Below are 24,366 nucleotides of genomic sequence, written 5' to 3' on the forward strand. Positions count from 1 at the left end.
TGGCTATGTAGACTCCCTCCTCAGGCCCTACGCTACCAGCACTCCCACCTATCTTCGAGACACCACTGACTTCCTGAGGAAACTACAATCCATCGGTGATCTTCCTGAAAACACGCTCCTGGCCACTATGGATGTAGAAGCCCTCTACACCAACATTCCACACAAAGATGGACTACAAGCCGTCAGGAACACTATCCCCGATAATGTCACGGCAAACCTGGTGGCTGAACTTTGTGACTTTGTCCTCACCCATAACTATTTCACATTTGGGGACAATGTATACCTTCAAATCAGCGGCACTGCTATGGGTACCCGCATGGCCCCACAGTATGCCAACATTTTTATGGCTGACTTAGAACAACGCTTCCTCAGCTCTCATCCCCTATGCCCCTACTCTACTTGCGCTACATTGATGACATCTTCATCATCTGGACCCATGGAAAAGAAGCCCTTGAGGAATTCCACCATGATTTCAACAATTTCCATCCCACCATCAACCTCAGCCTGGACCAGTCCACACAAGAGATCCACTTCCTGGACACTACGGTGCTAATAAGCGATGGTCACATAAACACCACCCTATACCGGAAACCTACTGACTGCTATTCCTACCTACATGCCTCCAGCTTTCACCCAGACCACACCACACGATCCATTGTCTACAGCCACGCTCTGCGATACAACCGCATTTGCTCCAACCCCTCAGACAGAGACAAACACCTACAAGATCTCTATCGAGCGTTCTTACAACTACAATACCCACCTGCTGAAGTGAAGGAACAGATTGACAGAGCTAGAAGAGTACCCAGAAGTCACCTACTACAGGACAGGCCCAACAAAGAAAATAACAGAACGCCACTAGCCATCACCTTCAGCCCCCAACTAAAACCTCTCCAACGCATCATCAAGGATCTACAACCTATCCTGAAGGACGACCCATCACTCTCACAGATCTTGGGAGACAGGCCAGTCCTTGCTTACAGACAGCCCCCCAACCTGAAGCAAATACCAGCAACCACACACCATACAACAGAACCACTAACCCAGGAACCTATCCTTGCAACAAAGCCCGTTGCCAACTGTGTCCATATATCTATTCAGGGGACACCATCATAGGGCCTAATCACATCAGCCATACTATCGGAGGCTTGTTCACCTGCACATCTACCAATGTGATATATGCCATCATGTGCCAGCAATGCCCCTCTGCCATGTACATTGGTCAAACTGGACAGTCTTTACGTAAAAGAATAAATGGACACAAATTAGACGTCAAGAATTATAACATTCAAAAACCCGTCGGAGAACACTTCAATCTCTTTGATCACTCGATTACAGACCTAAAAGTTGCAATTCTTCAACAAAAAAACTTCAAAAAGAGACTCCAATGAGAGACTGCTGAATTGGAATTAATTTGCAAACTGGATACAATTAACTTAGGCTTGAATAGAGACTGGGAGTGGATGGGTCATTACACAAAGTAAAACTATTTCCCCATGTTTATTCCCACCCCTTACTGTTCCTCAGACGTTCTTGTCAACTGCTGGAAATGGCCCACCTTGATTATCACTATAAAAGGTTCCCCCCCACCCCCACCCCCACCCCCGCTCTCCTCCTGGTAATAGCTCACCTTAAGTGATCACTCTCCTTACAGTATGTATGGTAACACCCATTGTTTCATGGTCTCTATGTATATAAATCTCCCCACTGTATTTTCCACTGAATGCATCCGATGAAGTGAGCTGTAGCTCACGAAAGCTTATGCTCAAATAAATTGTTAGTCTCTAAGGTGCCACAAGTCCTTCTTTTCTAAAAGCACCATGGTTTAGCGTGTGGATTTTTGGAAGCCACCTTGGTCTCCTTTTGATGCAGATATGTAACAATATTAACAGGAGTACCTGTGTATATGTATATCAAGGGATGAACAAGCCAATAGCTCATTTTTATGTAAAAGCATAAGACTGAATGCTAATCTGGAACATTTTACTTTCAAGATACAAAGGTCTCAATCCTGCAATGAGCACCTTGGAGCCCTGTATCTGCACAGCACCCAAGTAGGGCTCTGTGGGTGCATGGTTGATCTGCCTGGGCTGAGCTTATTGTAGGATCAGGGCCAAAGAAATCATTTATTATAACTCAGATGTCTTTACTCTTGGTGGCAAGCACTAGATGTTAGTGCAAAATTATTCCTCAAAGAAAAACTGCTGGCATCTCATACATTCATTCAGATATTCAGTGATTTTCATGTAAACCATGGAATGTTTACTGTGACAATTGGAATTTTTTTTTTTAAGCAGGTCTCTCTGCTGCTATTGGGAAGAAGGGTGGGGGGGAACTTACTGAAGGGCAAAGTTGCTGTGTTTTTGTTTGTTTTTTAATACGTCTGAGACTAAATGTGGCAGAATTATAAACTAGATTATTCTATTACTGGAACACCTAGGCGCCCTAGTCATGAACCAGGTCCCCATTGTGTGAAGTGCTGTACAAACAGAACAAAAAGACAGTCCCTGCCCCAAAGAGTTTACAATCGAAATATGATCCAACAGATGGACACCAGCTAATGGGGGAACACAAGGAAACACGGCAACAATATTGGTTAGTTTGATAGGCTGTGGTCCCAGTGCACCAGTGGCCTAACCATTGTCAAGTTTTTTGTTTGCAGGTATTGTGGAAAAGGAGAGCTTTTTAAGGAAGGGAAGGACTAGGGTGAAGCTCGCCCCTGGGCAGAACACAAAGCCCCACAGAAATTTTAATCACGGCTTCTGATACAGAGCATGTCCTTGTCTATGCTTGCAGAAAACCATGGTCAATACCTGTTCAGCTGCGCCCATTATTGACATCCCTGGTCAGCAGTGGGTATTTCTTGTAGCAGGGACAGTGCTTTAATCTCCCTGCGCTTAAATGGCATCTAGCCCTTGGTTTGGGCTCTGAGTGGGTGGGGGATGTATCTAGCCCTTAGATTCTGTCTACAATAGGGAAATTTACAAAATGATTCCCCCCCACACTTCTGACCCCAGGGCTTCTACTAGTTCTAGCACTGGTGAACCGAAGCTAAACTCCCTTTCCCCATTGCTAAGAACCCACAACTAGAGCCAGATTTTCAAGGGCTCAGCAGCTCGCAGCTTCTATTGCTCTGGCCAGTTAATAATGTAGGTGACTTAAAGGAAGCTGCTGACTGCTCAGCCCTTATGAAAATCTGGCCCCTAGAGTAGACGATGATCTAATGACTTCTAACCACCTGAAAAGCAAGTGGTAAGAACCGGTCCAGCAGCCAGAATTTGCCTACAGTAGGGCTAATGTGCATCTAAACAAGTTCAGCTGAACAGTGAGATTTGTGGCTGTTCCTGTAAACTTCCATAGTGCAGAGAGGGTTGTAGCATACACTTCAATGTGCCAGTGCCGCTATTTGCATCAGTCAATCTGCTAAGGCCTAACATGAAAGACACCAGGGCCTTCAGCAGAGCATTTAAGCCTATGCCTAAATCCCACTGAAGTTAATGAGACTTCATGCATGCACTTAAGTGCTTTGCTGAATCGGGGTCTAAAAATCTAACTAGTCAAAACTTCAATAAGATGGGATGTACAGGATTTAGCTTAAATAAATCTGTAACTAGCATTTCATGATGGCAGCATTTCCTGCCCAAATAACTTATAAGAAAGGGATTACACTGGTTTTGCATGGGATCCATTTGAAAGTTGTTTGATCTCAAAAAGTTTTTGAGTTTCAGGCCTACTCAAGCAGCTGCAAATAATGTTTTTAAAGTATTTTCTCTCTCCCCTCCCCTATTAGCTATATTTATGGAGCCGCCATACCACTAAAATAACTTTCCTATTTATTTTTTCTAGTTAATGGAGCAATCTAGGATCTGCATTACTGATTAGGTATTAAAGGATATTTAATGTGGAACATTTTTATCCAGCCGTAGCGTTTCATTTCACTCAAGTACTATGGCATAGCTGAACATTTTGTCATCTTAATGGTATGAAAAAAAATAGGTTAGGTTTGCTAATCTGCATGTGACGATACCAAATTATATATAGCCATTAATATAGCTCAGTGAAGCAACCTCTGAGTTCTGGCTAGCAGTGTAGCTAGCGCTAAGGATAACTTCCTAGAGCAAAGGTGAGTGTTAGTATCTCCCCCCTCCTTGCTCAGCCTTATTCAGTTGAGCAGCCTGACCTTGCCTTGCTCGGTAAGGCAAAGATAAAAATATTACCCACTGTCTTTTGCCTACAAAGCTGTCAAAGGAATGTGCTGCAAACCAGCACTGAGGACATTACATCCCTCAGCACAGGTCAAAAGAGGACAACTTCAGTATGTGTTGTGGAGGAGGGCTGGGTTCCAATGTCATATGCAAATCACGCACACGTCACCACAGGCTTCCAGCCAATGGGAATAGAGATCCGCCTTTAATCTTAATCCGTTGGTGGAGAAACAAACAACAAATAGAGACAAGAGGGTATTGACTGGAGCGGTGCAACTGGCCACCAGTTGTTTTTTTCTGCAGACGCGGGGGGGGGGGAGCGGGGGGAGGAGAAATCTGCCCCCTTCCAGGAGCCGGGGCTTTGTTCCTATTTATGTTCTCGAGGAGGAGGCGAGCCAGGAGCCACCCTCCTTGGCACCACTGCCAGTTTCCAAAGAAGGGTAGATGGTGCCGGACAAACACCCAGCCCCGTGGTGCCCATACCACGGCTCTGGACAGCCTCTGTCCTTCCCTAGGCAGGCTTGGTTGCCAAAACCCGAGCGGATCTGGTGCAATTCGCGCTCTCTTGTGCATGCAAGCGAGAAATGCTAACCCTGCAGTGAAGGAGGGGGCGGGGGGAGGGAAGAAATGGGAAATCGATCAGGAAACAAGCCAGGCACCAACTTCGCTTTGCCCATCCACTGTAAACGCCTGCGGGGGAGAGTAGTGTATTAGCCGAACAGAGACAGGCCCGATTTGGATCGTCTCAGCATAAGCCGCTGTCTCTGGCTCGGAGAAACAGCTTGAGCCAAAGCAGCAGCCGCAGCACGTCACCCCTCTGACCTGCAGTTGATTAGGATGTACACTTCCCACTCGCCTGCTATGACCTAAACGGGCTCTCTGCTCCCCTCCCCTTCTCTTCGTGTGCAGTACTGATTTATACCCCACTGCTTGTGGCAAAAGGGAGTCGAGACAAACGGCTCCCCCTGCATATGAGCTGGAAAGAGAGGAATACACCCGCCGGATCCCGAATCCCAGTGCATTGTTTTTGGCGACCTCGTATGTCTTTTGTTTAGTACCAAATCCAAGCAAAATCACCATCTTATGTAGTTAGGAGGATTGGGGTTTAGCTGGGGCCATTTGCTCTCACAAACCTGCCTCGACATTATGATCACCCCCCTCCCCCCCCATTATTGGCAAGCCAAGGAGAGAGAGAGACTCTTGTGTGGTTGAAGTAAGTAAGAGCCTCTCTCCAGATCCAAAATGACCCTGTTCTTTCACCCTAGTCACTACAGGCCACGGCTGATGTATAAAAACAACAAAAGACCAACCTCTCTTCATAGCTTAATAGTCTCCGTTTGCTGTAGCTCAGGAAAGCTTATGCTCAAATAAATTTGTTAGTCTCTAAGGTGCCACAAGTCCTCCTTTTCTTTTTGCGGATACAGACTAACAGGGCTGCTACTCTGAAACCCAACAAGGTAATGAGCTCTTTTCTCCCTTCCACCCAACAGCCACCTCAAATCGTAATGCACACAACGTACTAAAACACAAAGAGATGCTCCTGCCTGCACACGGCCAGCTAAATACAAAGGGACCTTAAATCACACACCAGCGAGAAAATAGATGGCTCTTAAATCTTAATACACCCTCACACCGAGATTTTAACACACACCCAACCCATTCAATTCAGAGAGAGAGAGATCTTAAAAACGTAAACAACATTATATATATATATACTGCCCGCAGTACAAAGAGATGGCTCTCAAGTTTGAATTTAGCCGGCCACATTTCAGAACAGAGGATGGCACTTACCTTGCCTTTAATGTCAGCAATTATTTTGTAAACAACACCGCAAGAAACCCACAAGATTTTTAAAATATCGTAAAGCACCAGCTTCAGGCAGTCTGTGAGGTAGTTTTAATTAAAATCAACAACAATATTATAAATGGAAATTAAAAAAAAGATGCAGGAGGTGGTGGTGTGTCTGTTCTTCTCAGAAGATATGCACCATTGCAAGCTGTTGGCGGCGGCTGCAGTTGCGGCCGGACCCTCCCTCCACTGGCTTCAGGGTGATTATTATTATTTTCTCTTATTGCTGCTGATCTCAGACCAGATCAGAAATTAGAACGTCCAAACAGCTGATTGTGGCGTCACAAAGGGGCCAGCCCGTCGAGGGCGTAACCCGGCGGACTAGCAGCCAATGGGAGGCAGAGCTGAGTTGGGGCTGGGCTTCAAGGACGCGCCCCTCCGAGGGGATGGGGGAGGAGCCGGAGCTGCTCCTCGTGAGAGTCGGGACTCGTGTGGAGTCCGGGGTGCGGCTGTGGGGGGCTTCCGATTGCCGGCTGCAGCGTGGCACTAGGCAAGGTCCGGGCTGGGCTGGGGGTGCGGAACTGAGCATGCGCCTCCTCCCCACTCTGTCTTCGGGAGAGAGCAGCAGCCTCCCCCGACCCCAAATGCCAGGTCTTCAGTGGGCTTCCCAGGAATCTGCTCCTTCGCCCCCTTGCAAGCAGGATAAAGGGCAGCCCAGCCCCCGCCTTCTGCCCATCCCACCCACACGGGACTCCCTTCTTCTTCTCTGTCTGACCTTGGGCACGCTGGGTGGCCTCTGCTTTCCCGTTTCAGCCCAGTAGCCAAATGCAGGGTTTGGGCAGTACCTTGTTGTAGTGCCCATACAGTGTGTGTGTGTGTGTGTGTGGTTGTGGATGCTGAATTTAGAAGCAACTGCCTCCTGCCATCTTGTGACTGTTGAGCGGTTTGAAATATGAGCACGTATTACCACCCCCCAGTCCCAAGGTAGGTGAGAGTGAAACCACTTTAATTGAATTTCAGTTGCTTTTTCATGGAAACTTCGCACTAGTATTTTGTTATGGAACATAATTAGCCAGGAGGCACATGTGTCTGTATTAGCTCCTGTTCTAGCCATACACCTAGCTGCTGATACAACACCTTCTCTCCCCTCCACAACTGAGACACAAGGTATATTTGTCTTGTGCTCTCAGAACGTGCTTACTTAACAAATCCTTACATATTCACTTCTGCAAATTAATTTGGAAATATTGGAAAATTATAGACTTTAACTGATTATAAACCAAACCCATGGTCAGCTGTTTTCTTCATTCCCCTTTTTGTTTTTGTTTTGTTTTATGCTTTTCATTAATTTCCATGCTAGCTATCACTACCTAGTTGCAATTTGCAGGCCTGTTTGCTCTTCACTTGGTATATGTGTTTTATCTACTAAAATAATTTGATTCGAATAATGTGGGTAGGTTGAATCCTATTTATATAATTTTTTTTACAAAATTGTAATATAGAGTAGGGAGATGCATTTTTGTCTTCAAATCTTGTGATTGTCTTAGAATAGTTTATGATCACAGACTGGACACAAGTCGACAATGGGGTGCAGGCACAAAAAAGGCTAATATCATTCTGGGGTGTATTCACAGGAGTGTGATACAGGAGATAATTGTCCTGCTCTATTCTGTACTGGTGAGACCTCAGCTGGAGTAGTGGGTCCAGTTCTGGGTGCCACATTTTGAGAAAGATGTGGACAGATTGGAGAGAGACCAGAGGAGAGCTACAAAAATGGCAAGAATTTTATTAAACCTCATCTCTGAGGAAAGATTAAAAAAACTGGGCATGTTTAGTCTTGAGAAAAGAAGACTGAGGCAGGACCTGTTAAGTCTTCAGATACATTAAGGACTGTTATAAAGAGGACGGGGATCAATTGTTCTCCAGGTCCACTGAAGGTAGGACAAGAACTAATGGGCTTAATCTGCAGCAAGGGAGATGTAGGTTAGATATTAGGGAAAAACTTTCTAACTGAACTCTGGAATAGGCTTCCAAGGGAGGTTGTGGAATCCCCATTACAGGAAGCTTTTTAAGAAAAAGGGTAGACAAGCACCTGACAGAGATTGTCCAGGTTTACTTGGTCCTGCCTCAGTGCAGGGGACTGGACTTGATGACGTCTTGAGGTCCCTTCCAGCCCTTTATTTCCATGATTCTCTGAAGGATGAGCACGTACCGTATCATGCACCACTTTGAGGAATATGGAATGTTATATATGGAGTGACATGTACATTGAAACTACCTTCATGAAGCCAGAGACTATCAAGAACCGTGCTGTTAGCCTCCACTCAGGCAGCAGGCTGGTGGAAGACACTGCAAACATAAATGACACCAATGAGGCACAAATACAGGAGATCCTCAAAGAGGAAATGAAGTCAAGGATTGCTGCAGATGCAATTGATAGAGAGGCCATTACTAAGAGGCTGGAGTTGTGCATTGATCCTTGAGACCCCACTAAGCACCCAGAGGCAATAGTAAACATTGTCTGTGGTTGACAGGTGGTGCCACTCTATGTAGATGACACGCTTACAGTTTGAATTCACCAAATGCAAGAATTTGAACTTAGCTGGCCTACAGGGTTCTATGACACAATGCCAAGCCTACTAGAGACACTGGCAGTGACAAAAAAGCATCTGTAGGTTGAATCATAGAATATCAGGGTTGGAAGGGACCTCAGGAGGTCATCTAGTCCAACCCCCTGCTCAAAGGGGGACCAATCCCCAAGTTTTGCCCCAGATCCCTAAATGGTCCCCTCAAGGATTGAACTCACAACCCTGGCTTTAACAGGCCAATGCGCAAACCACTGAGCTATCTCTCCCCCCAATTTGTTGAGCTAACAAAGGTATTTGACACTAACCTTATATATTAAAGAATGTTAGGCCTATAAGCAAGTTCATGACAGATTGATATCAAGAATATTTCAACCCCATGAGTTGGCTCCTGTATCAATGTCAGTGTGCGGGGACTGATGACATGAGGGCTGCCAAGGCTAAGTCTAACCTAAAGAAGCAGCTGCAGAGAGAGGTGTCAACTAGACATACTTCAGAAGAAGTCCCTTGCATAGTCATTGCCAGTTCCACGGTTCTTTGGGTAGTACACTGGCCAGCAAATTGTTTCAAGGACTTTGTGATTGATTTCAGAGTTGACACTGTACACGAGTTAGTAGAAGATGTTGCATATCTTGTTTTTGACAAGTACAAAGACTTCAGCACAAAGGGTGTCACGAAATCTACAGAGCTGCGGAGCTACAGAAGCAAGCAGAGTGCCTGAGTTGAGTGCAAAATACACAGTTCCCTCCACAGAAAGTCATCTTGACAGTTACTGAAAATAAGAAACTGTTGATTGGCACGTTTGGTACAGAACTCAATCAAGACAAGAAGTTGCAGCAATGACACACTAAACCACAAGCTAGTCATCACAGGCAGAGACAACACCCTGCTGAAACAAACCAGGAAGATGTGGTGATCAACAGGGAAGATGTGGCCATCTTGCATGAGGAAGCTGACAACATCCTTGTACAGCAAATGGTAGATGTATTATCAGATGACACTGACGTATGTCTTACTCTTGCACCATTAGCTTGAACAGGGCCTAACATCTTTAGTGACGATAGAACCCCTAGTCCAAGAGCGAGCAGTAATAGACATCCCATGCTGCTGCAGAGCACCACCAGAACACCGTACCAGGACTGCACGGTGTGAGATGGTAGCTACCTATGTTGGCTTCAGCAAAGTCACTGTGTTGCAGATTGTGTGAACTGGATACTCCCTCTCTCTGCTGACATCAGTGCAGCAGTGCCTGATGCCATTGGACAGGCAACTGAATTCATGCCTGCAGGCACCGGACAATTAAATTGTGCCACCATGTCAGAAGCATGGCAGAAATCACGGGCAGCAAAATTCAGCAAGCGTACCTCATCAACACCAGAGCTTAGCTCTTTACCACCAACTGAAGCATTTCTAGAAAACGAGCTCATCTTCAGGCATGTGTGTGGAAAAGTGCTTTGGGTCTAGATGCACCACCACCTGACCCATTGCAGTGCAGATGGGTACGCGGTGTCTGTTTCCAAAAACTGTACCTGACAACGTCCGGCTTGTTCCTCCAGATATTTTGAAATTAAGCAAGTGCTCTTTTGTGCATGATGCACCTTCTAGAAGTGGACCTAGCCGTGCCAAACTGCCATGTACCGTGTTCTGGGCATGGGAAGGAGGCATGGTGTGTTGCAATGAGCTGACAAAATCAGCTTTAGTATTGGCAGGTGAAAATGGGGGTGACAAGTACTCACCCACATTACTTCTATCCGGACACTCAACTCTAGTTTGCAAGAGAGAGAAACTAGTAATCATTTACTGCATTTTGGAATCATTATATTTGGTTACAATTCATGGTTGTTGTTGAATATATACATTTATCATTTGAACATTTTTCACCTTAAAAAGAGGGGTCAGTGTATCAAATGAAAATTGAGGCCTGTGCTGTACTCCCAGTCTCTCTTGTTTTCTGTCCCTGTCATTCAAATACGTATTGCTATAGAGACTGACCATGTTAACTGACCCTGCATTTCACGTACGGGAACGCTTCTGCCTGATTTTTATATGCCCCAAATCATAAAAACTCTCCCTCGTTAGGATGGATGGTGTGGGAAAGGTTCAATATGTCAAAATGCTCAAGAGTGATTGTGTCGTCAGGTGGACTCTTAAAGTATGGGCTTTGAGATACAGAATCCACACCAAAGACTCCCCACCCTTGTATGGACCCCAAAGCAAGGTTGCCCAGAGTGGCTGCTGGACCATCTGTAAAATGGGTATTATGATACTTGCAGTGATTCTAAATTCACTAGTGTTTGTGAAGTGCTTTGCTGTTGTGCCAGGGGAGGTGCTTTAGGTAGGGTCTTTTCCTCCCTCCTGTGTTTGTACAGCATCTAGGGCCCTGGTCCATGACTGCTGCTCCTACGTGCTATACTGATGATGAAATATTATTATTTAAGGGAGATAAAGGAGAGGGTCTATGATCCACAGCGAGATTTCTTCTTGTCTCTTTAGCAGCAAGACCTGAGAGGCAAACAACTCACTGTCCATTAGTGGGCCTGGAGGAAAAGACGTGAGCTTTTGGAAGCCTAGTAGGATTTCCACAGCTCCCAAGCAAGGAGCCTAAGGCAAACCATAGTAGAAAGGGAGCAGGCAGCCTAAATCTATCAATGATCTTGGTTGCTTGTGTTTTAATCAGCCGCTGTTTAACACAAGGGAGAGTCAGGGGAAAAGAAGCAAGTGGTGGGGGTGAGTGGGGAAAGGAAATCACATGGGTTGGGAAATAATGGGAGAGGAGAGAGAAACTGCTGAGGAGATAAACCCTGTCCTGCTGGCCCCCGCTCTGTGTGCCTGACAGGCAGGGAATGCAGCTCCCAGAGGAAACCAGCTGTGCATTCGGGGAGGGTGAGAATCATATGGGAGGCTGAGGGGCAATAATGCCTAAGCCCTGCCCTTAAAGGGGCTTAGGTACCTAACTCCCTTTGGGCTGGGTGTTAGGTGCCAGACAGACAGGGCAGCAGCTATCTCTAGCTGTGATCTCTGTTCCACTGTGTAGAAATACTTCAGTATGCCCTGAGCTGGAGTGAGAATGACTCTCTAGCCCTGGGGTTAGGGCGCTCATCTTGCACATGGGAGACCCACCACTTTCCCTGCTCCAATGAATATTTAGTTATTTATACATCGTGGAACATCTTCAACAGAGCGATATACCTCAGAATACCCCATAGCCCTCTGGTCAGAGCGCACTCAGGAGAGGTAGCAGACGCACATTCAAATCCCTAATCTACCTCAGGCGGAGTGGGGATTTGAACCTGGGTTTCCCATGTCCTGTATGAGTGCTCGAACCACTGGGCTAAAGGTTATTAGGGGGATGTGCTGCTGCTTCGTCCTCCTCCTCCTCCATGGGTGTCTCTGGTGTGGGTTTAGATGTGCTCAGTGTGTGCCCACTGGATCAGGCCCCGAGCTCAAGACAGGCAGGGAAACACCTGGTTTGTGAAGCCCTCCAGGGCTTAAGCATGAGTTAGGGGCGCGATGTCAGGACTTACGAGGCTGTACATGTGACCAGCTGCCAAAATGAGTAGCCTTGAGGACTTCATCAATGGAAACGTAGGTGCCTGCAGCGTTTGGCAGCATCTGAGCAAGGGTATTGTGAACTCCACTGGTGCCTAGATGTTGGACTTTGGTGTCTAAGTCTCCCCTGTGAATCTCGCCTGAAGTGCCCAGAGGGATAATGTGAGTCCCAGCTTGTATGGCCAGAAGCCAAAGAAAGTGGTGTGCGTGCGGGATGTGGACTGCAAGGCACAAAAACATGAGGTTTCTTGGGGCGAAACAGCCTCCAGACTCATGGTGGACAACTCGCTTCCCTGCTCCGCTTTGGTTTCCCCAGGATTAAAACCGCGATAACACCTTTCTGTAAGATCTGCCTTAGTCAAGTACAAGTCATTGGGCTGAATACAGGGGTAAGTGGCGAGATTCTCTGGCCTGCGCTATACTGGAGGTCAGACGAGACGAGCTAATGGGAAGAGTTTTGAGAGCTTCAGAAGGAACGTGCAAAGTGCTTTCACGAACCCCCCGCTCTGCCCCCGCAACTGCAGCCTGGGCAACTCGTCCTGGCTTTGGTGCCCCAACCACAGTAACAACAAGAACTCGACATGTTTGGTGGCCCCAGATTCTGATTTGCCCAGAGCACTGTTTGATCAAAGGCCGAACCTATATGTTATTTCACCTGATCCTGAACACTTCCCGTGCTGGAGGACAGAAGGAAGCAATACAGGGATGGGACGTCTGTAAAAACAACCCTCTTAGCAAAGCCATTTAAATGGCTGAGTCAAATATGGTAGCATTAGGGCTAATTGGGCATCTCTTCTTTTGCAAGCCAGAATTCCTTGAGTGGGAGACAAGGCCAAATTAACCCTAATTGAGTCTTATTTAACTTTAACAATTTAAATAATACTTTGGACACCTGCCACCTTTTAATTGAAGGATCTTTAAGCGGTGTAAAAACACCAGTTAAGCATTGCTGCAGCCACATGAGATAGCTATTATCCCTGTTTTACTGCAAGGTAAACTGACGCACAGAAAGCTAACGTCAGAACGTTCTAAAGTCCAAGTGTCGCTCCTTTTGGGCGCTCCCCTTGAAGTGCTTAGGGCATGATGATCTGGTGACTAATTGGAACTGTAGGTGCCCAGCAGCACTGAAAATTATGCCCAGGGTGTCTGTAGGGGAGCCCCCAAATGAAGGGAGTTAATGTAGCTTGCCCAGGATTACACAATTTGACAGTGGCTGAATAGGGATTAGAACCTAGAAGTCCTGCACCCCACTCTCCACCTTAACACACTAGGTCACATGGCAGCCTTTTTTGATTAGGCCAGTGGTCCCCAAACTTTTTTGCTGGCACGCCACCCCTTACCTGGTCTGCACCTGGGGAATCAGGAGTGGGATTGAGCACGGGGCCGCAGATGGGCGCCGCAGCCGCGGGCCGGGACTACAGTCAGGAGCAGGGCCATGGCTGGGCACTAGGACGGGGGGTGGGGACCATGGTTGCAGCTGGATGCTGGGGGTTGGATGGCGCTCCCTCCCCGCTTCCCCATGGGGTCTGGCCTGGGCCCTGCCGCACCACCCCTCTTCCCCGAACATTCCTCCAGACCCCCTAGGGGTACATGCCCCACAGTTTGAGGACCACTGGATTAGGCTGTTTTGAGAGTACCCTGGCTTTATTGCACTAAAATATTCACTTCAGTTTTTTCTAATAAAGTCAAATGATGGGGATCTGATTTCATTTTGCTTTTAGAAGAGTGGTAGAAACTAGTCTATAGGCATATTGGTGTGCAGGGGAGTGAATAGAAAATACCGTATTAAAACTATAACCTTAATGGGATTTGAACCCCTCTCCTCAGCTGATGTAAATCGTTGTAGTTCCATTAACTTCAACTGAGCTCTGATGATTTACACAAATTGAGGATCGGGCCCTAATGTTTGTAAGAGGAGGCAGACTCTTTACCAGCTGACTTCTAAGTCTTTTGTTATTGGCCATTGCAATGTATTACTCTAGGAAGGTTCCTCTATTATCCCCTGAATGCAACAGAAACATACGGTGAGTTGGAATAAAAATCCTGTACAGGCGTAGTGGTTTGTCACATTCAGACTGAAGCCCCTCTCCTGTAATCTGAGGATACTGGGACTGGGTACTGCATGCAGGGGTTTATGCTGGTGGATCGGATTCTAGAATCAGGGCCGAAGAGGTTTTCTTAGTTCATACGAAGGGCCTCCGTGCAAGCTTCCTGCACAGACAGACTATGGTGTATAACATTTTGCTCCTTAACACGGTTTAAAAAAATATTTTCAGTGCAGAATGTTTTGGATGACTGTGTTGTAAATGGGTCTCTGATCTGAGTGGCCTCTGGGGGCTGCCGCGATATAAGTGTTTAATCGTAATAAAACATGTTGTAATTTGCAAGGAAGAATTCATATAGAATCTACTCTAGGGGCTGCAGAGTTCCAACGAAGACACTGATCTGGCAATGAAATGGACAGACCTCTGCATTTGCTCACAACCCCCACTCACTTTGTGGGCAAAAGGAGCTGGAGATCATTGAAGGACTGGGGCCAAAGTGTGCTTCTCTGGTTTGTTTTAATAGTGACATCCAAACAAACCGGTAGGCATCACAGTCTCAACCCTCTCTGTTTTTTTCCCTTTAATTAAGAAAAGAAAAAATGCACAAGGAAGTTTGAGTAGTTTAGCCATACACTTACGTACAAATAGGGACCCTATAAACAATGGTTTGATTAGGTTTGCACTAAGCCCACAAAGAATAAGGTTTCAGGGCTTGGTACTGTCAGGTCAAATAAAATATTCCCTGTCTGGTCTAGTCCTGTAGATATCATATCACTAGTGGTTACTCTGACTTCACCTAAGCCAGTACCATGATAGTCCCTACTGTAGGATTCCAAAGACATTGGCCGTAACATCATGCTGTTCAGGGCTCCGCTAGCTGTGTGGGGCAGATTATAAACTCATTGTTCAGTCTGTTGAGCAGTTACTCACCCAAGTAATGCCACTGGAGTCCATGGGACTACTTGTGGGGAGTAACTGCTCATTTTGTGAGGAAGGGGTTCACAATCTGGCCTGGAAACAGAGGCCCATAGATGAGTCTGAACTGAAACCTGGGATCTTAGCAGTTCTGAACTTTGGGCTGTTCAAACTCTGGATCTGATGTTTGTGTCTGGAGTCTGCTCTATTAATTGTGTAGACCATATTGCTGTTCTCGCAATTAGAAGTGGTCAGAGATTTTAGTTAGTTGATATATATAATTTACACACACAACATACTTAGAGCCTAAATATACACACTCCATACAATATCAGAGTAATAAATAAGGAAAATGAAATGAACAACCTTCAACTCCTTGCTCCCCAAAGGGACATATTTATTGCATGTCTGAACTATTCTTTGTAATGGGGTCTTGAGTCACCCATTATGTGAGTGTCCAAAAAGCCTGTGATTGTTCCATCATCCATGCCATTTGGGGTCCTGTTAAAAGAAAACTAGTTCCATTATTTCATTTCCCTGCACATTATCTCTTTTCAAATTTGTAAGTATTCAGTAGAGCAGAGATCCCCTGGTTTAAGGAGTGTTTAGACCTATTTTCCAAAAGATTCTTCATTCATCTTCATTCCAAAACATTCTTCATTATGGTAGCACCTAAGAATCCTAGTCAAGGGTCAGGATGCCAGTGTGTTAGGTGCTGTACAGACATCTCATAAGAAAGACCGTCACTGCCTCAGAGAGACTGCAATCTACTTGACAGGCAGGATGCATTAGGTGGATGAAACAAACAGGCTGGGGGTGGGTTGTTAGGATGAGAATTTACACCTTCTACTGTTAAAGTGAATCCATGACTTAGGAAGGGGGTGTTGTCCTTCTTTTTAAAGATGAAGGAAACTGAGAACAGATTAAATGACTTGCTTCATTTCACACAGGAACTTGTAGCAGAACCAGGATCTTCTGACTCATAGTCCTGTGTTCTAACCACAAATTCATCCTTCTGCCCTTTTGAGAAAACCATGTAAATCTGGAGTGATCGTTGAATAACGTTGCAAGTAAAATAACAGATAAATGCTCTGCAGAGGGAGTAATTGATTTATCCTTAGCAAATCAAACATTTTTTTATGAAACAAAAGACACCCTTCATGCATAGTCTGGCTTTTGTTCCCTTAGATGTAGTATGGTCATTTAGTTCAACGGCCAAACCGAAAAATCCAGGGGACAAAAAGGTTTCCTTTTGAACAGAAACTGAGTCCCCCCCGGCCCCATTTTTCTCACTGAAATAAAACAGCGAAAACAAGTTCATTGGGGTTGAACAAAGTAACCATTTCATTTTGAAAATGTTAGTTTCAAAACAAAATGTTAAAACAGTTTGTTTAAAAAATGGTTCATTGAAAAAAAACTGTCCCCTTTTAAAAAAAATTCAGCTGTAACTCTTTGCCGAATTCGACCTGAATTTGTGAATAGTTTTGGCTGCCCGAAATTGCATTTTTCAGGAAATTTACTATTCACCAAAACAATGACACCCAGCTCTAATGTAGAGATGTATTAAGTACAAAGAATTAGATATAGAGGCTTTTCAAAGGGCTTAAGTGAGCTACACTGCTCTGAAAAGTTCCAGCTGAAATAAATAAGGTATTTTTCAGTGAGGGATTGTAAGCTTTTGGGGGCAGGGACCATGTCTGTTGATGTGTTTGTACGGAGTCCAGAACAATGGGTCCTTGTTCCTGACTGGCAGCCTGGGGGTGCTTATTAAATAAAAATAGTAATAAACAAGTACCATCAACTCTATCAGGGAAGTTAATTGTCTATTATTCCCATCTCTCAGCTGTTTCTCTTCCTCCAGCCTCCTTGCTATATGACCAAATTCCTTAGCCAAGAGGGTAAAGCCCTTACCCTCCTGTTCCACTTCTTCCAGTGCTGGTATCATCTTCTCAGTTCTCCCCATGTGTGTGTCCAGGTCATGCATCCTCTGGTCCAGGCCATTGTGTTCAATAGAAACAGTTTGGAAACTTGTCCTCAGACTCTGTTAGGCCTGGGGTTTATCCCATATGGTAGTTGGGAAATCAGTGAGTATTTCAAAGATGGCTTATGTAATGGGCTCCTCCTCAGTCCTGACCTTGTGACACCTTGCATGTTTGTAGAAGGGAATTAGATGTCAAAACCTTAAAGATGTTTCAGCCGAGATAATTACTCTGCTCAGCTGGATGGGAATCTTGCTCTGCTGGTTTCTGCTCTCAAGACCGGGATGTCCAGATAGAGGTTTCTCAGTGACAAATGGATTCCACCTCTAGGACACGTCTTGGCTATTTTGCAACTTCAGTCATTTGGCCCCGAGAAACCTCCATTTGGCTTTTACTGTGGGAAGAGGCCAGACTCAGTCAAACCGGGATCCACTTGGAAACCTAAGAGATGGGCCTAAGTCATGAAGTTCTGATCTTCCCAGAGGACAGTGACTCAAGGTGTAATGTTCAAGTTGGGCCCATAAGAGAGAGAAACCCCAGACACAAAGCTTGAATCTGAACGTCCCCAAAGTGTGGGGGATTGGATCAGATCTGGTGTTCTGGTCACGTCTACCTCAAATCATGGTCTGGAGTGAACGGCTCCTTCTGGCCATGGTGGCTTTAACTAGTGTCAGTGATAGTTTGTGCAACTGTTTGAGTTTTCCATCAAACGAAAGATGGGAAATCCAGCATATGTTCATTCCATGAGACGTAGTGTTCCCTGGCAAGCACCAGATATACCTCTCTAGCAATGATATGGTGCTAAGGAGCTTACATACAGCAAAGAGCTAAAAATGCTCCTAGAAATAATATTGGGTGCTACAATTATGTTTTCCTGAGTATTTGCCATTCCCTATGCCCATATTTTAATGTGAAGTGACAGGGCCTAAACTCAAATGTAGCTTGCATGTTTCCGGCTTTGGTCAATTGTCCCGACACTCACTCATTTGAGATGACAGCAGCTTTCTGCCATCCATCATTGAAATGCCTGTAGAAATAAGGATTGTAAAACACGTTTCAATCATGAACACAAGGCTCCCTTTGTGAAGTCTGCACAGTCAGATGCAGCTATTTCTGGGGATTCGTTATGGAAAAGCGGGGCGGGGAGTCACACAATAGTATGCTGTCCTTCTAGTTGGATTCTCTCCATGTTAGGGCCTCTGCAAAAGGTCCTTTCACAGAGGCTGCGATGGAGCCGCATGATGGGCAGAGGCAAGCACAAGATTGGTTGACTCTGTAGACAAGCATTCTAAGCAGTCTTGTTCTGTACAAGCCTCTTTTGGGCGCCTGGACAAAAGGAAACCTGAGCCAGGGAGATGATCCCACTAATTCTACCTGGGGCAGTTTGGGGGGCACGCATCTTGATGCTGCATAACCTTACATCCTCTGCATAATATGTTTTGATGCATCTTCCACCCAGTGTTGGAAGCATAGGGTAGAGAAGGGGGATGGGTGTTTTTTCCCTTCATATCATCTCTCTGGCTCTGATCTTTTCATTGCTTTGTGCGAAATAAATTAATGGTCTTTTGTTTGTGTGTGACAACTGCCCACCTCCCAGCTGGCATTAATCAGCAATCTTATTGGCAGCCTCAGCAAAGAGGCCAATGGCTGCACAGGTCACAGAGACTGAACGCCTCGCTTGGTTTGGTCCAACCAGGCTACAGCAGAGACATATTGTCACAGCTGGGGGATATCTTCTTTGCTGCTGCTCATGCTTCTCCTGTTCTGGGGAGAAACACAAGACTTTGCTTCTTGGTGCTGCTAATGAAGTAGCTTTCCTGAGCAATGAAAATACTTTTCTTTATGTCGTCTCTGAGCCCACAAGGCAGAATAAAGGAGAGAGTGTCTCACAGTAGGCATGGACCTTTAGAAACCTCCAACTCCGGGCCTATTGTAGCTCTGTTGCTTTCAAGAGGATTTGTCAGACACGTACACGCTCCAGAAGTCCCATTGTGCGGGACCTCGAACAAGGCCCAGATTTGGCCAACAAGGAATGGAGTGGGAACGTAATTGTAGCAGATGAAAGGTCGTCTGTTATATTGGTCTCATCCCTTAACTGTCTGCTCGCCCTCCCTTCGTTGAAAGGTGGCCACCTTGTCCTCCTCTTTGTTTTTCATTCCTGACGTCCTTGTCCTGAACCCTCATCGCTCCCTCTCTTACGAAGGGTGTCTGTCTTTTATGCGGCACCGGTATTTATCTTACAGATTCCACCACTTCTGCCTGTGCTTAGCTCCTCTACCAGGTGCTTGGCTCCCCATGGTAACGCAGGTGGTTTTTATTTGTTGCACTAAAACTTGTTGGAGGACGGAAAGGTACATATAGAATAACTTCTGTGTAAACAGTGGCAGTACAGTATAAGGAAGGGTTATGAACTCAAAGGTCTAGATAAAACCTGTCTGAGCAGAAAGTAGCTGACTGAATAGCCCTTTGTAATCTTTTCATTACTCAGGCATCGTTCTTTCAATCTCTTGTGATTTGATAGGCTGGGAGAGGAGGGAAAAGTAAGGGCTAGAGACAGACCCTTTGGCCCCTAAGCTCTTCTGTTTTATATTTACATAGCACCTGCTCGCATCCCAAAGTGCTTTACGATCCATACATAATCACTTTTCCCCTGAAATGCAGCTAGCTCTGGTGTGGAACACAACTGTCAGCTATACAACTATCAAGAGCATTGTAAGGGGAAATTTTGCAGAGGGACATGGGTAAATTTTGCCCTTATGAAAAGTGCCATGGGATCTTCGCTGACCATGCATTTTAAAGTCTCGTGCCCAAGTCTCCCGGACATGTTAAATTGTGTGCAATTCAACTTTACATTGGAAGGATGAAGGACTGAGTTGATGTTAGTGGGACTGAAGCCATGGGATCCAGGAATCTAGCTACTTGGAACCTGATACTTAGACCATGAGTTATTCCCTCCAGAAGAAGTCCTGGAAATCCAAATCTCTATACTTCATCCTCTTAACCTTCTAGTTACACCTAGCACCTAAATCCCTTTTCTCTGTGCATATAAATGATAACCAGTTGGGGTGTAGTTGGGAATGTTGCCAAAAGCTGCTATAAAAATATCAATGGCTTTTGTATCCTCCCTTTCTTAAAAGGCCTATATCATCCTCAGTCTGATCTCCGTGGGCCCTTCCTTGTGCTCCCTCGGCAATGTGTCCTAAATTCCAGCAGACCCTTCAGCCAAATTCTGTACAGGCACAGACCCCATAGGCCAGCAGTTCTCAACCAGGAGTCTGGGGCCCCATGAGGGGCCGCAAGCAGGTTTCAGGGGGTCTGCCAAAATAAACCAGAGAGCAGGGCCAGCGTTAGACTCTCTGGGGCCCAGGGCAAAAGGCAGAGGCCCAAGTCCCAGCACCCAGGGCTGAAAGCCAAAGCCGGAGCAACTTAGCTTCATGGGACCCCCTGTGGTGCGGGCAGGGAGGCCTCAGAAAGAAAAAGGTGGAGAACCCCTGCCATAGACTTTAGTGAGAGATCTCTGCTAGCAGCCAAGGCTGGAATTTGGTCCTTGGTTTACCTATAACTCTACGTGGCTTCTCTGTTGGTCTAACACTCAGCTTCAATCTTTAACCTCCATTTCCCTCTCTCCTGCTCATGGATATAGGTTTAACGCTGGTGGGAGGGGGAAAAGAAACGGCTCCAGAGCTGCGTCCTTAGTTGCATTTTCTTTGACAGCACCTTTCCTCCAACATTCTCAACTCACTTGATAAACTTTGTGGGATTGGCAAATGTCCTCCCCATTTTACAGGTGGGGAGACTGAGGCACGGAGTAGTACAGTGACTTGCTTCAGCTTGCATTGCAAGTGAGTGTCAGCATGGAATAGAAAACACCCCCCCCCATGCTTCCTGATGCCAGGTCCTCCCCTCTAACTGCTAAACCACACTGCCTTTTTAAGATTAGACTGGGGAGGGCAAAAAGATGGAGTTATCTCTTCTTGCTGCTCCTCTTATGACAAATAACTATAATGGTCGTTATCCGAATATCTAGCTAGTCGGTCTGGAGGCTTGAAACACATGTTGGTTGGACTCCATGGCAAATGGAGGTTCTGAGCCCAGTGGAAAGGGGTAGGATAAAATTCAATAATAGTAAAGCGAACTGTTCTGCATTCAGCCTTGCTTAGAGTTGGAAGCATCCCCAGGCAGAAAGTTGAATAACTTAGTGCCATCGACATATGCAGTTGTTTCTCATAAGAGGCACAAAAAACCACCTCCAGGATAATGGTGGCATAAATGAGTCTGGGAAAATGACCTGCAATGGAAAAATCCTTAAACAGCTGCCCACCTGTTGTCAATTGTTTTGAAAACGAGAGTAATTTATCAGCAAAGTTTATGGCTTTTGCCTTCTCTAGTTTATAGTGTACTGAAAAGCAAAAAGGCAACCGATAACTTCATAATACAACTCCCTTTGTTCTTGTCGTTGAATGTGGGCTTTGTTTACGGGAGGCTTGTTGGTTTAGACGTGTAAAGTAAACGCCAGGGTTGAACCATTGGTATCTAATCCCTGTCTTGTCCGAGAATAATCAGTCTGGAGGATTGCTGCTGGAGATTTTGAATCTCTCTGGCTGACATATCTGGTTCCAGAGCCAGACTCTGCCCAAGGCTTCCTGCACGACTCCCCTGTCCTAGGGGGATCTGCCTGGCTGTGTCTCAGGGCAGAAATTGGTGTACAGTTGAGAACAATACCGAGACATTGCAGAACTAGGGCCTTGGACCATCTGTTCACTTTAGGACTTTTATTTTGAACTGACCTTTATACCCCAAAGGAAAAGGACCTCCATTTTAAGGGAAGCTGCTTTGTCACCAGTTTAAAATTAAAAGGCCCAACCTCCGGCCAGGTTCATCCATATTTACAAACTTCTCAGCAAAGCTGTGTTGAGTTTTGAGTGGCCTTAAACTGGTGCAGGTTTTCTCCTGGAAATGTATGTAACAGAGGCTTAATTTAAGCTAAAATTTTGCCGATGAAATTTTGCAGCTGAGTTTTGGTTTGTGTTTTGGGTGTGAACCCAACTCGGAAAGCAAAATGCAGGGGAAGGGGGAGGTGAAATAAAGTTGAAAAGTAGTACTTCATTTTAATCTGGATGAATTATGAGACTGTTAATAGCCACTGACACCTCCGTTTTAAATTCCCCTTTTTAGCTTATGTACGGGGATGAAGCCAGGCTCAGTGGATAGGTCAAAGGTAGCATGGCTTAGCAGTCAGAACCCCATCCTGTGCTCTATCTGCAGCTTTGCCACTGCCTTGCTTTATAACCTTGTGTAAGACACTTAACCTTCCTGTGCCTCAATTTCCATAGCAGGAAAAAAGCTGGATAATGATACTTCTCCACTTCTTGGAAGTGCAAGGAGATCTGTGGAAGAAAAGTGCTGGTATTATAATTACTATTTTCGTTTGAAACTTAAAAACAAATTGTTTGAACTAGTCATCGTAGCAAGGATGTGTCATGTGCATTGTTCTGAAGACAAGAGTCTCTCCCTCCTTTGTACCCAGCTCTGTCTGGTTTTAGAAATAACACATGCCACCTGGGAACCCAGCAAAAATGAGATTTCCAGTATACTGAAAACTGAGTGGAATGAAAAGTGGTAGAGAGTTCATGCCTGGCAGTAAGCAGGCCCTATTTAGTATGTGTGGCTGTTGTCAGCAGGATAAAATCAGAACAAATAGAATTGCTGTGCCTTAGCCAGGGTGAAAGGCTTGGGGATGGATATATGCCGGTCTCCTATCGATTGAAGGTCTTTGTCCTGCTGCTGCCCATTAATATGGGAGGAGCACAGATATCCTGGAGATTAGATCAGCATAGCAAGGTCCCTAGTGGACTCCATAGAGACATCTCCCTTTCTCCGTGTTATAGGAAGCTCTGCTTAGGTAGGGTTTCTGTTTATTTTGGGGGAAGGCAGTGGCTGCTGCAAAAGTTGTGTCGTTTATGATGGAAAAGCTTTATGTGAGGGGAAAGTTGTGTCGTGTTCCCTGAGGCTGATCAGCATCTTGATTCGTTGATTCTGCTCTGGAAGTTCGGTCTATAGCCCAGATCCCATCGACAGAGAATACTTGACCTCCAGCTCTTGCTTGCTTCAGTCCAGGCATTGTGACCTGCATTGTGCCAGAAGAGCCTAACTGTTTCCCTGAGCCTGCGAGCGATAGCAGAGGGTTTGCTCTAATGCTAGTTAGAGGTCCCATCACTCCCATTATAAACCCCTCATTTTCAAGGGTTTATTAGCAGCCGCTGACAGTTGCTCTGGGCTGGAGAGTGGCACAAAAGGTGACTGAGGCTCCTCGTTCAAATGTTGACCCCAGACTCAACTCTCAGTCTGCCCTTAGGATGGGCTTAACCCCGGCTCAAGGTGAGGCAGGGTCAACATAAGTTCAACGTCTCCCTTACCACATGGTCAGTGTTTGCATTTCATTGGGGTAAGCCGGGTCATACCGGGAGCTGATCCTGATTGATTCTAGACCTGTGCATTTCTGGGCCCGGATGGAGGCCTTCCTTGAGCCACCAGATCTGGTCAGGGCTCTCATGAGAGGATCACTGGCACTTTTGGTGACTTTTTTAGAGCAGTTCAGTGCCAGCTCTTTAGGCTTGAGGCAGGTCTCTGTCACACTGATGTCAATCGGGAGCAACTCCACTGAAATCAATGGAATTCCACCTGGGGAAAACTGACCTAACTGAGATCAGAACTGGGCCTGTGGTATTTCACTGCTTCCCTGGGACAAGGGGCAAAAGTTAAACCAAGCTGTAGGAAGAATCTACAGCTAAAAGGACCAATTTCTGAGGGGGGTCTGTCCAATTCTGCACACTCTCCCAAATGTTACTGTACCGAGCGGCGAACCCCTGAGCGGCCTGCTCTGGCATGCTGTGATTGTAAATGAACCCCGCCCCCTTTTTTCCGTTTTTCTTTTTCAATTCGAGTGCCAGTTAGGCACCGATGTAAAGAGAAACAGTAATAGCAGCTCTACAAAGAACACCGCCAGAATGGCAACATGCTTGCTGGGGTGCAGTCAGTGTGAGAGACACAAAGATCTAACGTGGTCAGTGCTAGCTAATAGAGTGGTAACATATTCCCATCAATATGCTTAATTTTACTTTACATTGCTTGAAGTTTGGAGCAAGGGGGATGCCCCCGGACCAACATTTCGCTTAGAGTAATTAGGAACCAATAACATCAAGCTTATTTTTTCCATTTCACGGTTCTATATTAAATGACCCTGTTCTCCCAGCAGGCGAGAAAATTGTTCAGCTCTTTTGCGTGACCTGCTCCTGTGTCG

At 45.8% G+C, this 24,366-nt stretch overlaps 1 protein-coding gene across 2 annotated transcripts in view; it reads right to left on the reverse strand.

Moving 5' to 3' along the window:
- Positions 1-6,338, reverse strand: part of TP53INP2 (tumor protein p53 inducible nuclear protein 2) — a 57,112-nt gene extending 50,774 nt beyond the window's left edge. Inside the window, exon 1 of one of the 2 annotated variants that reach the window (XM_007057159.4) lies at positions 5,997-6,338. The gene's annotated coding sequence lies outside the window, so the exon portion shown is untranslated. The remainder of the gene's footprint in view (positions 1-5,996) is intronic. The other variant, XM_043527529.1, reaches the window with a different exon arrangement.
- Between the last annotated feature and the right edge of the window lie 18,028 nt (positions 6,339-24,366).

This window comes from Chelonia mydas, chromosome 13 (assembly GCF_015237465.2).
Source record: "Chelonia mydas isolate rCheMyd1 chromosome 13, rCheMyd1.pri.v2, whole genome shotgun sequence".
Taxonomy (NCBI): Eukaryota; Metazoa; Chordata; order Testudines; family Cheloniidae; genus Chelonia; species Chelonia mydas.